Source organism: Ambystoma mexicanum, chromosome 7q (genome assembly GCF_040938575.1).
Source record: "Ambystoma mexicanum isolate Mex_15411 chromosome 7q, UKY_AmexF1_1, whole genome shotgun sequence".
Classification (NCBI taxonomy): domain Eukaryota; kingdom Metazoa; phylum Chordata; class Amphibia; order Caudata; family Ambystomatidae; genus Ambystoma; species Ambystoma mexicanum.
The window spans coordinates 989899524-989913503 of NC_090941.1; positions in this window are offsets into that span (position 1 = coordinate 989899524).

A 13980-nucleotide genomic window follows, 5' to 3' on the forward strand; every position below is an offset into this window, starting at 1 on the left:
TTTCTTCTCATGCCCTTTGTATCGGCATAGACCATAAAATTGTCCCAGGCATTTGAGGGGTGCCTTGGCGCCATAAGGCATATATGTCCACTGTTGTGGGTCTAAGTTTTGGCTTGTGTAGTAGCTTTTTGAATATGTTTTCACTAACCACATTCACCGTGGCTCCTGTATCAATCAGAAATTCGGTTGGTTGCTCATTTAGTTTGATAATCAGGGTAGGGCTGTGTGCGGTGGCGGTGGGATTTCCTAGTACATATACATTTGCCTTCTTTTTCTGGTCACTTCTTGATGAGCTGGGGTCCGAGTCTGTTAGAGACTGTTCTACTAGGTACCTCACATGGTACCTTGATCTGCGCTCCGGCCTCGCGCGCATGACGCACCTTCTTCTCTCTCTCCTTGGTCTGTCCTCTCCCGACTCTCTCTCCCTTGGTTCTGGGTCTGTCTTCCCTGACGGCACCTGTGGATTTGCGCTGGGGTGTGTTCCCGCTGACGCTCCACTTTTCACTTTGGATTTGACAGGCATGTCTCTGGTTCGGTCCCTCCCTTGGTCTCGGAAGAGCCTGCAGGCCGATTTGAAGTGACCCTCCTCGCCACACGTGGCGGAGCGTTGGCCAATGGCCGGACAAATGCTGTCATGGGGGTACTCAAAACCGCATTTGTAGCAGAACAGTTCATCTGACTTTCTCTCGAGCTGGAGTCTGTGGATGTTTTCGTCAGATATTGAATTGCCAAAGCTCTCCACCTGCGAATCTTTGGCTCTTTCGACTCGGGCCAATGCTAATATCTCTTCAAGTGTGCGGGATTTCTATAGGAGTTTACTCCGGAAAGACTGTGACTCGCACCCTGCTATGATCTGAGACCACAGGGCTTCCGTGTTGGAATAGTTGGCAACATCGCAGTGCTTCATTTTTGTTCGTAGGCGCATCACATTGTTGTCCATGGTCTCACCCTAAATTTGCTTGGTGCAGTGAAATAAATGTCTCTCATAATCCACGTTCGTGTGTGGGGTGAAGTATGCGGCCAGTGCATCCTTCAGGTCTTGGATGGAGTCTATGGAATCAGGGGGCATCTCGTCAATGATGTCGCGGGTGGCAGAGCCCACCGGAAGTTTCAGTAGGCAGATTTGTTGTGCGTCTGCAATGGACCCAGTGGCCCCCATGTATAGATCGAAGTCACGTATCCATTTTGTCCACCTTGGACCCATGTTGCTAGTGTCGGTAACATCGAATGCCCTTGGCATTTGGGCTGCCAAGGTGTCTGGTAGTCGATAAGGCGCTTGGTCTGGCGTCTATGTCCTGGCGTCCTGATATTGACAGTCCTTTGCCCTGATCTGGTGCCCCTTGATTGTCTTCTTGATCTGACATGTTGTCTTCCCTGTCACTTGCCCCAAAGAGGGAGTTTGTTGGGTGGTGTGTGTGTCCCCTGCAGGCTTACACACTGGTCAGATGGCTGCCTGCTTCAGGCACGAGCACCATCAATTGTGAGAGTCACAAAGCAGGCCCCTTTTGTTCCTGCATGTAGCTCTTCTCATGGGGCCTTGGTGGGGTCTCCTCACACCTGTGATTTCTTCACAGGCATGATGGCCGCCTTCTGCAGGCACGAGCACCACCTGCCGTGTGTCCCTGTGGGCGGGGCCTGACCCGTGACTCACCCGTGTTTCGGGCCTCCACGTGCTGCTGTATGCCGATCACCACTGCGGCCCAGGCACGTTTGGGGAGAACTTTGGCTCTCTCTCCCATCGTGAGTGGCTGCCTCCCGTCACCACCGCTGGCCGGGATCGTCATGTATTCACCTCGCTGCTGCCTCTCTCACCGCTGCGACCCAGGGCGTGGTCGTGGCACCGCCTGCCGCATCGCTCCTGTTGCGCGACTTCCCTGCAGCCTGCGCTGCTTTCTTCCACCACTGTAGTTCCGTTGTACAGATGCCGCCGACCGCAGTGACAGGGCCTTGCTTTCTGCCCCTCCGCTACTCCTGACACGGCTGCTCCAGTGCCCCAGCACTGCTGCCGCGCAAGCACAACTTGCCTGCATGCGTCACCGCCTGACGACTGCCCCCACATTGTCTCCGTTCTGTGACAGTCCCACCAGGCTGCCCGCCTCGTTGCCAGTGTTGTGGCTGTGGTTCGACCTGGAATGGGACTGTGGCGCACCTACAATAATGCACAGACACAGAGCTCTGCAATACAAGTCTTCCTTTATTCAACTTCTACAAACTCTGCCTTGTTTCCGTCTTCCCTACCCGTCACCTCCCTTCCCTCCCGTCACTTCCCTTCCCGCCCACCTGTGTCCGTGGAGACGTCAACGTGACACCATGTTTGTTATTTTGGCCCAGCAGGAAACCATGTTAAACTTTAAGATGAGTCTAGTCTGTTGATCCCCGTCACTGACGAGACTTTGGAAACACAGATCGTCATCCTGGACCAGCAAAGCAAAGGTCTAGCAAAGGTCGAGTTCAGAGACATGGACAATTTTAAACAGAAGATTGTGGCTGCCGTTTTCTAGCTGCATGACAAACTGTGCTCCAAGAAACATACAGAGAACATACGGAGGGTGACACAATGGAGTTCGCAGAGCTCTAAAGAACATGGAAGAGATCTGCTTGGGGATGAACGCTTGGGGCACTAAATCCTACATTATGTACCAAGGACTCCATGCTACATTTTGAGGACTCCTTGATATACTGTAATATAGCTGTATGCAGAGGAGCCGATTTATGAAATTCCCGGGGGGTGCCCAAATATAGGAAGTGACATCACCAGCGGTTATATGACTGCATTTGCACGTTGTCGCCAACTTGTTGCGAGAGGGGTGGGGGGCAGCGCTGAACAGGGGAAATATTGGCTAGCATGTACTGCATATACTAAAGTCAAGTAAGAAGGAGGTTTAAACCATCCAGTTGCATTCCAGTAGGCCAACACTGCCCCTACTCCACCCCTCTATAATCATCCAGGTTGTAGCAGCCCTCCAAAAGGCAGAGCAACACAACTAGGATTGGAGAACGAAATGCCATCCCATCCTGTGAGTGTGTCAAACCTCAGAGCAAAGACTATACGTGTGCCTCCTACCTTGGAGCACAATCTCACTAATTTGGTTCAAATCTCGCAAGTGGGTGCATGGGAATCCCATGCGTGTGTGTGGGCTGCAGACCCCGGATCACATGTTCACTTCTTCAGTGTGAAAATCTGGTCAAGGCTCTTTGGGCAAGCATTCAGGATGGGTCTCACACCTTTAAACAGTGTGATATATTGAGTGGGCACCTCACTCCTTGGAGCATAGTATACCCGTTGCTGGTAATCTCACAACTGAATGTACAGTTTCACTCTTGGTCATCTCAGTGACCCCATGTATATTAATGGAGACAGTCTACCATCTGGGAAGTCAATTATATTTCTGTTAAAACACTCTGAATTCTCACTCCAGTTTTCTCGATCTATAGATCCATACCATATTAATTCATTGTGTGTGCAGGGGTGATAACTTGTGTCTGAGAGAGCTCATTCTTTCATTAAGGCGAGATAAAGGGGTAACAACCCCCTGTATGTGGGATCAGGCTCATTTTGCCCCATGGCCCCTCACTCCAGAATAAGTGAGCAGGTTTTAAGACCCTGCTGATTCTGCTATCCTACAGGATCGAGCTTCTATCCCTTGCCCCATCACGGCTTCCAACATTCTGAGCAGCAGTTTATGTACAGCAGGCAGCTCGGGACATGCCTGTTGCCAAATGAATGTAGCCAGATCTACTATCTAGACAGTGGGAGAGTGCCATGAACCCACATTGGTGGTGAAGAAGCACTCAACATACAGAACACAATGGTATAGTGTTGCAGTCCTGCTGAGATATGAAAATTTGGTCTGTTTAAATGTAAAGCAGAGTAACTGAGAAGTACACGCACTGTGCCATTAAAAATAAAGCAGCTGTTGTGGGTGGAAGTGCTGCTTTGGTGGCATCAAGAGTATGCAATTCCCTGCGGGGTAGTGTTGGTCATTTCCTATTGAAGTATATCAGCCCTATTGAGACGTGCCATTAAAAGTGAAGCTGTCCAGTAGGCTGGATCAGTGCTGCCCCATAAAAGGTGTAGTAGCCTTTGTGAGAAGTGGCAGTACTGTCCCAACGGTGAGAAGTGTAGTATTTTCACATTAACTATGCTTAAGCACTTTGGGTTATTGAATACTGCTGCTACATTCTGAGTAATTCCATCCCTTTAAATATATTAGCTCTTGTATAACAACGACAGTGTTGAGTTATTCTGATGATGATGAAGATGATATCAGACTTGCTCAATAGTTCTGGTTCTCTATTATTAAATGTACTTCAGATCTTCAGAGTCTCGGGAGGATAGCTCAAGCAAGACGACATGGAGCAACACAGGTTCTGCGCTTAGAAACTTCTGGGTATTACGTGCATAATAAATAACCAATTAAAATTTAAATAAATAAAACTGCAGAGAAGTGCTGGGGCCTTTTCAATAAGAGTGTAGCAGCTCAACTGAGAAGTGCTTAGGCTGTTCCATCAAAAGTATAGCAGCCCCACTAAGATGAAATAGCATTGCCTCAACAAAAGCATAGTATTACAATTATAGAAGCCCTGTTGCCAAGAGGGGTGCACAGATGTACAAATACATCCAACTCAAAACGATTTTTAGAAATTGAGGGACAGACTTGCTTTGCATATGTGCCTCCATTTCTAAAAATCGTTTTGGGTTGGGTGTACCTCTACATCTGTGCACCCCTCTTGCGAAGAGGGGTGCACAGATGTAGAAGTATACCCAACCCAAAACGATTTTTAAAAATTGAGGGACAGATGCAAAGCAAGAGCCTCTTGCTTTGCATCTGTCCCTCAATTTTTAAACATCGTTTTTTACCCGGCTTTCTCCCGGGTCGCCAGAGAGAGACACAGTATGGATGGAACAAAGGGCCATCCATACTGCGTCTCTTCTCTGTGGCTTTCAGCCGCTACTTCATTCTGCTGGGGGGTGCCCGGGCCCCAGAGCCCCCGCGTACTCAGTGCCCCTTGCTGTGTGTGGAAGAGTTCCTCGGTGAGGTGTGAAATCAGGTGTGCATAAGCAGGCTTCCAGAGAGTTCATTAACAAGAGGCAGACTCTTTGGGGGTCACCTTAAATGAAATGCAAATCACATGCAAGGCACCGCCAACTTGAGCTCTTATGTGCTGTTGGGTCCCTGCATGCCATTTTAAATATGTGCAACGTGGAGTGTAATTGTGAAGGGTAAAACAAGGTGAAATGGCCTTCACTCTACCCTTTCTTGCTCTTCTTTGCAAAAAAAGTAAACGCTGTCTGCAAATTATGCTTTGCGGGTGGTCTTTACTAATGCATTCCTATGGAATCCACCTGCTCATTAGAAGGTGACATGCAAAGCAGATTCCATTGGAATCGTTTGGTTTTACCTCAGGATAAAAATCTCATGCAGGTAAAACCTGGTGATCATCCAAGACAGAGAAGGAGAGCAAAGCAAAGATGCCACCTCCGCTTTGCGCCCCTCCTACCCATTGGAAGGGCATGAAAATGAGCTTGAGCACAACATGGAAGCGTAAAAGCACTACGCATTGCCTAGCCTTGACCCCGCTCGCTTTGCCCTCTGAGCCCATTCTGGGCCAGAGTGTTGTGCATCTGGTTTCTTATTTATAAGGGGATTGAATAATTTTTTTAAAAATGGTGATTATTTGTTTGGTTGATTTTCTTTCTTTAAAAAATATATAGAAGTGCCTTTTGAGTGGGTTGCAATATGGGCGAGGGTAATTTATAGCACTGTATTTATTGGAAACAACATAAAAAGTATCTGATATGCTGAACTATGATGGAAGGGGAGACTGGAGGAGTTACATGTGAGTGGGCTTGTGCAGCCGGCAGTGGGCTACAGCTTAACAGACTTGAGGGGAGGGGAGCAACCTGTTTATATGAAGGTAAAGTTTGTTGTATACTTGTAATTCGTAATTCCCAGAATGCTCATTTGACTAGGAATTGGGTGTGAATAATGCAATCTGGGGGAATGATATTGACCCAGCTTCTGCCATCACATGCTGAGTACAACCTCTAATGCCCCACTGATGCCATCTTACGCAGGTTGCTGCCTTGAAAAGTCATCACACTCAAGATAGTGCTCAGGGGCCTAGGTGCTGCCTCCTGCCTTTGATGGACAAAGGGAATGGGGACAGGATGAAAACAAATACTGCAGGGGCTGCTGCTGAGAATTCACGGCAGGTACTAGACAGGTAGGAAAAGCGAGAAGTGGCACAAGAACACTGCAGCGGAAGGGGGATTGGTGCTGGGGGGGTCTGCCTTGCCGTTTGGCCACCTCGTGTTGGCAGCGGGGTCACACATACTATACAGCTGGTGTCCCTGCCTGTTTCTCAAACTGATGAGGCACTGTTTGTTTTCTCTTCCCAGAGATGCTGTCATAAGTCAGCTGTGCTACCTTGTCAGGCATTGTAGCGCGCTGGGTTTATATAGCGTGAAACTAGCTGTGAAGCAACAGAGAGCTATGCAACAAGGGGATATGTAGGGTACAATAACATGGACATGATTACAAGGATATACTTTTAAGGGTACACTTTGAAGGACATGTACTGGTCCGCACCTTTAATCTCAGTGAAATCTTCCAGTAAGAACAAGGAAGCGACAATATTCTCCCCTGCAACTCCCGTGCCCACTCATCCCTCAACTAACTCCTCACTAGTAAAATCTTGCATCCTTACACCTCCCACACTCCTACACATGACCTCCTAGGTCTAGTACACTTAATAGATTCAGGCCCCACTCTTCTTCTATAGACAATCATGTTGTTAATTTTTGCACTCCACGAATCCACAGGGGCTGCCCATATGGCTAACCTGCCCAGCCGATACCAGCCACAAACAACTTCATATCGATACACGGGTAATGGGTACTTCGGCCTGCATCCGTCAACACCAAAGGTTTTTGCACCTGCCTTCCTGCTACCTGACTAACACACCCTGCCCTCCTTTCTTACAGAGCCATGCAGAGCAATGCCAACATTACTGGCAGAAAAGCGCTATATAACACCACTGTACATTACATGTAGGGAGAGAATGCAAGGGATGCAGTTCAGAGAGGGCAAGGGGGGTGGGCCCAGTCCTGATTCATTTGTGGCTGAATCTGGGATGAGTGGGCACAGGGGTTGCAGGGGAGAATGTTGTCTCTTCCTTGTTCTTCGTGGAAGATTTCACTGAGATTAAAGGTGCGGACCAGTACATGTCCTTCAAAGTGTACCCTTAAAAGTATATCCTTGTAATCATGTCCATGTTATTGTACCCTATATATCCCCCCTGTTGTGCTCCTGATGAAGCAATACTCCAGGGTCACAGAATATGACCTTCATAACTGCTCTGTTAAGTCCTTACGTCTGCAACAGTGATTCCCTCCCTTGCCTTATTTCTGCTAGTTTGAAAAAAGGCAAAGTGTGTTCCTTTTGAGCCCATCCCCAGAAAACCCCAAAGGCCTGATGTCATTAGCCAACTCTCATATTTTCCCTGCATTTTTACTGGATTAAGAAATCCACTCTGATTTTCATATATTGCTGTTCTTCTCTGCCTATGATTACACACTTCTGCTAATATTCACTAACTTCGATTTACAATACAGTGGATAATTACCAGTACTGCATTGGTGTGATCATTCATCATCATCATAACTTTATTCAGCCATTAGACCATCAAAGCACATCCTATCACAATAATATACTTGATAATCATAATCATATTACATTCAAGATACCACAAACTCCATGGGCCCATCCACATTAGTCCCCAATAAGCATCGTCCCAAAGGTATGATGTATGCGCCAGTTAGGGGAGTGTTAGATGGAGTATTTTCAGATAGGCCATCAAGTCCTGGGGAGGGTACAGGTTGATTAGAATCCCACTCTTGGTCATCCGACCGACCCGCCCACTTCGTTCCAGGACCCCATTTTCCACTCTCCAGTCCCAGAAATCCAGTTTAATAGTGTCATGGGAGGTCTTGCCCTTACTTGAGACTCTACAACATCTAACCATGGCTTCCCTGGAAACAAAAACGCAACCAGTGTAAACATTTATTCAAAAGGGCATCCCTTGGTCCGAACTTATTCATCGCCAGTTTAGGTACCCCATGAAGATACACAGTGGGGCATCTGGGCCATCCTTGATCATGTTACTTAAACGTACTCCCGCTATGCTGTGGACCATGCGCTCTCGTTTCCTCCATACTGGAACATTGTATACCTGCAGAACCTAAGACATGGCCCACCAATAAGGTAGGTTTTGCCTTAGGTGTGTGCGCCCCACTGAGCTCCCTGTTCATAACATTACATTCCTGGGAGGCATTGACAGAGTGTGATCTCGCAGGTACCAGATTATGGCAGACAGCATTTTCTTCACGGGTTACTGGACTCAAATGATCCTGCTCAATAGGGCATTCCGAGGGTAGATTGTTGGACCCCTTGCCGTCAATTGGAGCGCTGCGAAAGTCCCCCTGTGGCCTCCCTCCTCCCCTCCGCTGGGTCGCAATCAAGACTGGGAGCAATTTTCTGATGTCTGCCAACTTGGCAAGCGCTTGATCACACTTACACCCACTGACTGTATGGATGTCCTCAGCGGGTAGGTCAATGTTTGTATCAATACCATGGTTGCTTGTGTTAAATTGGGAGCGTAGGAGCCCTGAGAGGGGTTGAGCAAAGAAAAGAACTAGACCCCGAGGACAATGACAGATACTCACTCCAAGTGCTGCTAGTGGAGCCAAAAAGGGGTTTGTGTACAGATGCATCATGGATCACTGTATCCAGTAGGTCCAGAGAAGATTGAACAGGGGGAGACGAAGACAGGTCATTGTGAGAGCCAGTGACAGGTGCAGTATCAGGAACCAGGCTGGAGGTCACGGAAGTAAGACTTGGTGACGGAGTGCAGCTAAAAGGGAGAGCCGAGATAACAACCTCCCTCGCTGGTAATAACAGCTTCGCCGGCCCAAAACATATTAGGTCAAATGGTGAATGCTGGCTGGGCATGGTGGGGGCCAGAATAAAATCAGGGGGGGGGTCTCAGTGCTGGGGGGTGCCAGCTAAAATTTAAGGGGAATGGTCGTTTGTGCCAACCTATCCTTCGGCTTTGTCATTAACAATATCCATACATGTAATATTCCCTCCAATGGTGGACATACTTCCATTGATGGCTGAGTCTTCACGGATCCCGTCTGTGTGACCTACTCGAAGGCGTATCTCAAACAATCCACCCAAGTTACTGTACATCACTCCCTGGTGGCAATCATCCGGTGCTGGTGGTGCCCTTCCCAGAGCGTCCTGATTGTCCCCCAGGAATTGGCGAATCTCTTCTATCAGCAGGTGAGCCTCCCACACAGGATCAGTGGACTTGTTAGCAGGTGGCCCAGTTATCACCCAAAAGCAAAGTCAGAGGTGGCAACTTTGGGTAACAGCACCTGTTGCCGCTGCCTCCTTACAGCCAATATCCTGCGCTGGGATTTATGCACTGATTGATCTTGTGCATCTTATAAAGCATGCTGAGTGCAAAAAAGGGAGCAGCGGAAAGGGCGAGGTGAGCAAAGGCTCCATGAGCGGGACCCAAAGGTATTAACGTACCGGAATACTGTCCAGACAATAACCGCTGCACTCTTCCCAACAATCTCCAACTCAGTCCTAAATTACTTCCATCTTCGCCTTACTCTCACCTCAGATCTTCAGGGAGAGTTCGAAGCCGTCCCGGGTTCGCCTTGGGCCCCCGCTGCGCCAAACACTGCACCTTTGCCCCACCACGGGCTTCACCGCTGCGGGGCTGCAAAAGCTGGTATATGTCTAGGGAGTGAATTACAGCAAATTATTCTCAGCTTTCCTTGGTGTGAGAGCTTCTAGACGCCATCCAAATTGTTCTTTAAATTCTTTAAAGTTCTGACCAATATTATTAGCCCAATGCAATGCCGGATTAAACCCTCTGGAGGCCCCAATGCGTTCGAAATGTCAGAGCCTCCTGTCACAAATGATCTCCTAATACGTTTTTAAGTTTCTGCACCGCTTTATTTTGATCCATTGTCGCGGGGCACCTAAAAGAAGTGGGGCCCTTAGGCCAGTGCCTACTTGGCCTAATGGATAATCCTACACTGGCCCAATGTGCTTGAAAATACACACGTTACCCCTAAATCTCCGAAGGATTTGTTGGGGTTAAAACCCAGCATACGCTGTACAGTGGTCTTTTAATCCTATCAATATTTGACTGTTGTTACTGAACAAAAGGTGTTACGGCACATGACAGAGGATTTATGGTAGCATTTTCTTTCTCTGGGACACAATATCCATCAGATACTATTCGCCTGATTTACAAAAGCCTTTTACAATGGCGCAATCCCATTGAAAAAAAGTGTGTAAATAATCAGGCCCTTTTCTTCTAAGGTGACTCTGTTGGTAAGCCTGCTAGGGCACTTACTGCCAGACAGGGTCGGCCTGCACACAATGATAAAGCCTTGTTTCAATACACACAATTGAAAAATAAAACTCCCCCTCGCAGCCGTTCTGCTGCGTCCTCTTAACTGTAGTCTGCTTTCACTGTTGATTAAACAGATGTAACAATACAGAAAATGGGCTTCAGATGAGAGGAAGAGGTCATGACCTTCACATCGCACTAGGAGTGCTGGAGGTGCATGGGAGCAGGAGGAGGGACACGCAGGGCTGTCTTGAGTGGGGGTGGGAGGTTGGGGGCCGGAGAGGCAAACCGCCCTAGGCCTTACCCTTGCAGCGGCTCTACGGCCAATGCCTTTCCACTATTCTAGCAATCCTAGACCAGGTCATGCAATTTATCACAGGGTATCAAACCCGCATAAACCAGAAAAGTGCTTTCATTAACACCTCTTATCACCCCCTCAGCAGCAACATTGGCAGGGTGCAAAAAGCAACATGTGTACCCCTATAGGCTCTGCGCTGCACACAGAGTACCTCCCTGCCACCTGGACTCTCTGCAACTTGCTTGAACGACCTGGACATCATGTTTCCTGCATGATCTCTGGTCTTACTCCTGTCTGTGGCCCCCACCCCAATTGTCCTATTTAGGTTTCTGGAGTAAGGTGCCCTGAGAAGTTACTTGTAGGTTATTCTCAAGTGGTTAATGGCCAGAAGTTGACAGTTGATAGTGGTATGTTCAGGAGTTATATATGGGGAGTACTTATAGTTACTGAGAAGTCTCCACTATATATACAATTTATAGATTGGTAGCATTCTGATTTGTGTTCCCAGCAAGCTGTGAAGGTGCCATCATGTCACTGCCAATGCATTCATAACCCAGTCTCATTCTGCTTCTGCCATGCCAATATAAAATAAGATTCCGAACATCTCAAGGAAGCAAAGAAACATTTGGATATGATTTGTATACAGGCATGTGTGAAGACGATCACACTAAAAGCAACACTTATTTAAGACTGTGGCCCACATTAGGAGTTTGCCGGTAACCCACCGATGCTACTGGCAAGTTACCGGCAAACTCTTCTTACTGTTACTGGCACCCGATATCCCAGTGTTACGAGGATATTACAGGCACTGGCAATGGCGGTAAATTCCCATTCCCGTGGACTCCATGGAATGGAAACCACTGAAGCACCAGCACTGCTGCCTAGAGCAATGCCAGTGGTTCAGATTAATTCGAAACCTTCCAATATAATTCTTTTGGTTCCAGATTTACCCCACAAATCTTTATGATGGTAAGCACACTGGACCAACAGCAAGATTTTAGCTTAGTCCCGCTGCATCCGGGGGGGGAGGGGGAGGCCTCATCAGCATATATATCCTCCTCACAAGCTCAAAGGGAGAGGTTTCGCGACTCTCGTTTGCGGGGCGGCTGAGGCAGTGAAAAGAAATATCAAGCCAGCCTGACCAAGTTTTTTGCCCCACTCTTCACCAAACACCAGCCCTGGTTGCGCGACACTCCGGAGGTCGCTCCAAACTCAGGCGGTGCATTAGCTAATAAAGCCAGTGCCCGGAACAGCCAGAATGGGCGAGTGCCCCTTCCAGATTGCTAATGTGGCATAAACTTTCATTGAAGGTGCTTAAACCGCATATACAAGGCACACAATTTTATGATGGGCACAGCAGTGGATTTATTGCTGCCATGGAAGGGGGCTCCCGGGTACTTTAGTGAACTTTGCAGTAATGCCTTATTTCAAGGGTTATCTGTCAAAAATTGCTTCTAAAACCTATGGATTTTTAGTGCATATATTTCCCGCTCATTAGGTAGGCCTTGAATTTGACGCGTCTTCTCTGTGCAAAGAAGGGTGGGATCCTGATTAAACAAAGTTAAAAGGTGCCTCTTGTGCCTCCTGATCAACACTGGATGAAGCGGGGTGAAGCCCATCTCTCCCAACCAAGTGGAAGAGCTCTGGGGAATCAATCGGTGAAGATATATTTTTTTGGGGCGAACCTGTAGCACTTTCTTCACGATTTGTTATTTTTGTGGGGGGGTTTCATAACCTTTGATTACAGTACTAGTGTCAAAGCCAGTGTACATGGGTGAAATTGTGTAAGGAAAGGATAGTAGGACCATTATATATTTCCTAAGGCAACAGCTCCCTCTAGCGGTGACAACAGGCAAATTAAGCAGTCTGTACTGTGCATGACTGCATCAGACAAACACACCTCTGGCCTTTAATTATATAGGATTCATGATTTCTGAAGCACCACATTTCGGGCTTCTGATTTTTCCCGTTCATTGGTCCCATAAACTCTGCAATGAGTGTATTAAGTCACTGCGCGGCTATACACTATGCGGCAGAGCAGAAAATGAATGTAAAGTAGCGTCATCTTCATAAATCATTTATAGGCCGACCCCTTGCATTAGATTAAACAAAAACCTGACATTTTAAGAAACTGAAACCTGTCTTAAAAATTCCCGATACACTCCCGTGAAGACTTCTTATGTTTTGTTTCTAAAACTTACTGTGATAATAAGAGATTTACACTTCAAACAGCCACAAAAACACAAAGCTCAAGACATTTGCAGCAAATAATTCTTGGAGTTTATGAGACGAATATTCCAGAGGAACGCAGGACTCTTTTTGCCTTTTGGATGGCATGGGACATTGGGAATGTAGGATGGAAATCTAGCCGCCAGGCACATTCAATAGGTGCGTTATGGACCTTTCTCCGCACAACAAATGCCCCATTGATTTAGAACACACCTTGCATTCACAACAGGGAAAGCCTACCTCACAATGGAGCATTCTGCCGAGAGTAGGATAGGTCGCCTGCGCTTCAACTCGAGCCCCAGTTCATTTAAGTTAAATTCCTGCAAAATCCGCCCTTCCTTATTGACGGTTAGTAGTGCCATTTCTGCCGAGAAGCGCTGCCCAAGACTCCACTCCCCTTCATGGAGCAAACGGACTCAACAGGCCATATTTGTTGAACTGTTTTCCTAGTGTGTGGCTCTGCGATGATCTCAAGCAGAATTGAGTTTGAACACTCTTCAATCTGTAAGAATATACATCATGTCAAGGGTGTAACTAGGGCAAAGCTTCATGGGGGAGGGCTAACCCTTTAAAGGTTGGGAGGGGGCTAACTTCGGAGACTGTGGGTAAGAGCCAAACTTACTGAAGAGACTTTTTTTGGTAACGCTTCAATGTTAAACGCAGTTAACTATCCTCTTCATGATGAAACCAGACACTTAAGGAGTGGACCTAGAATGCACAGATTACTTACCGGTAATCTTCATTACGCTTCCTCGTCCCATCACTTATCAATGAGGCATAGCTCTCAACTCACACGCTTTTGGCGGTGTCACCCGCCTTGTAAAGGGCTGACTCACCCGCCAAGCCTCCTGCACGCCCATTCATTCCAATTGGCATCTCACCCAACAAAAACAAAATCGGGTCATTTCACCCGCCTTTGTAACACAAATGGTTGAGAGCTATGAATGAGGTGTCCCACCTCTGCACAGGAGCCCTCTTTCTACTTCTAATTCCATCAGGCTCTGCCCCCACTGCCT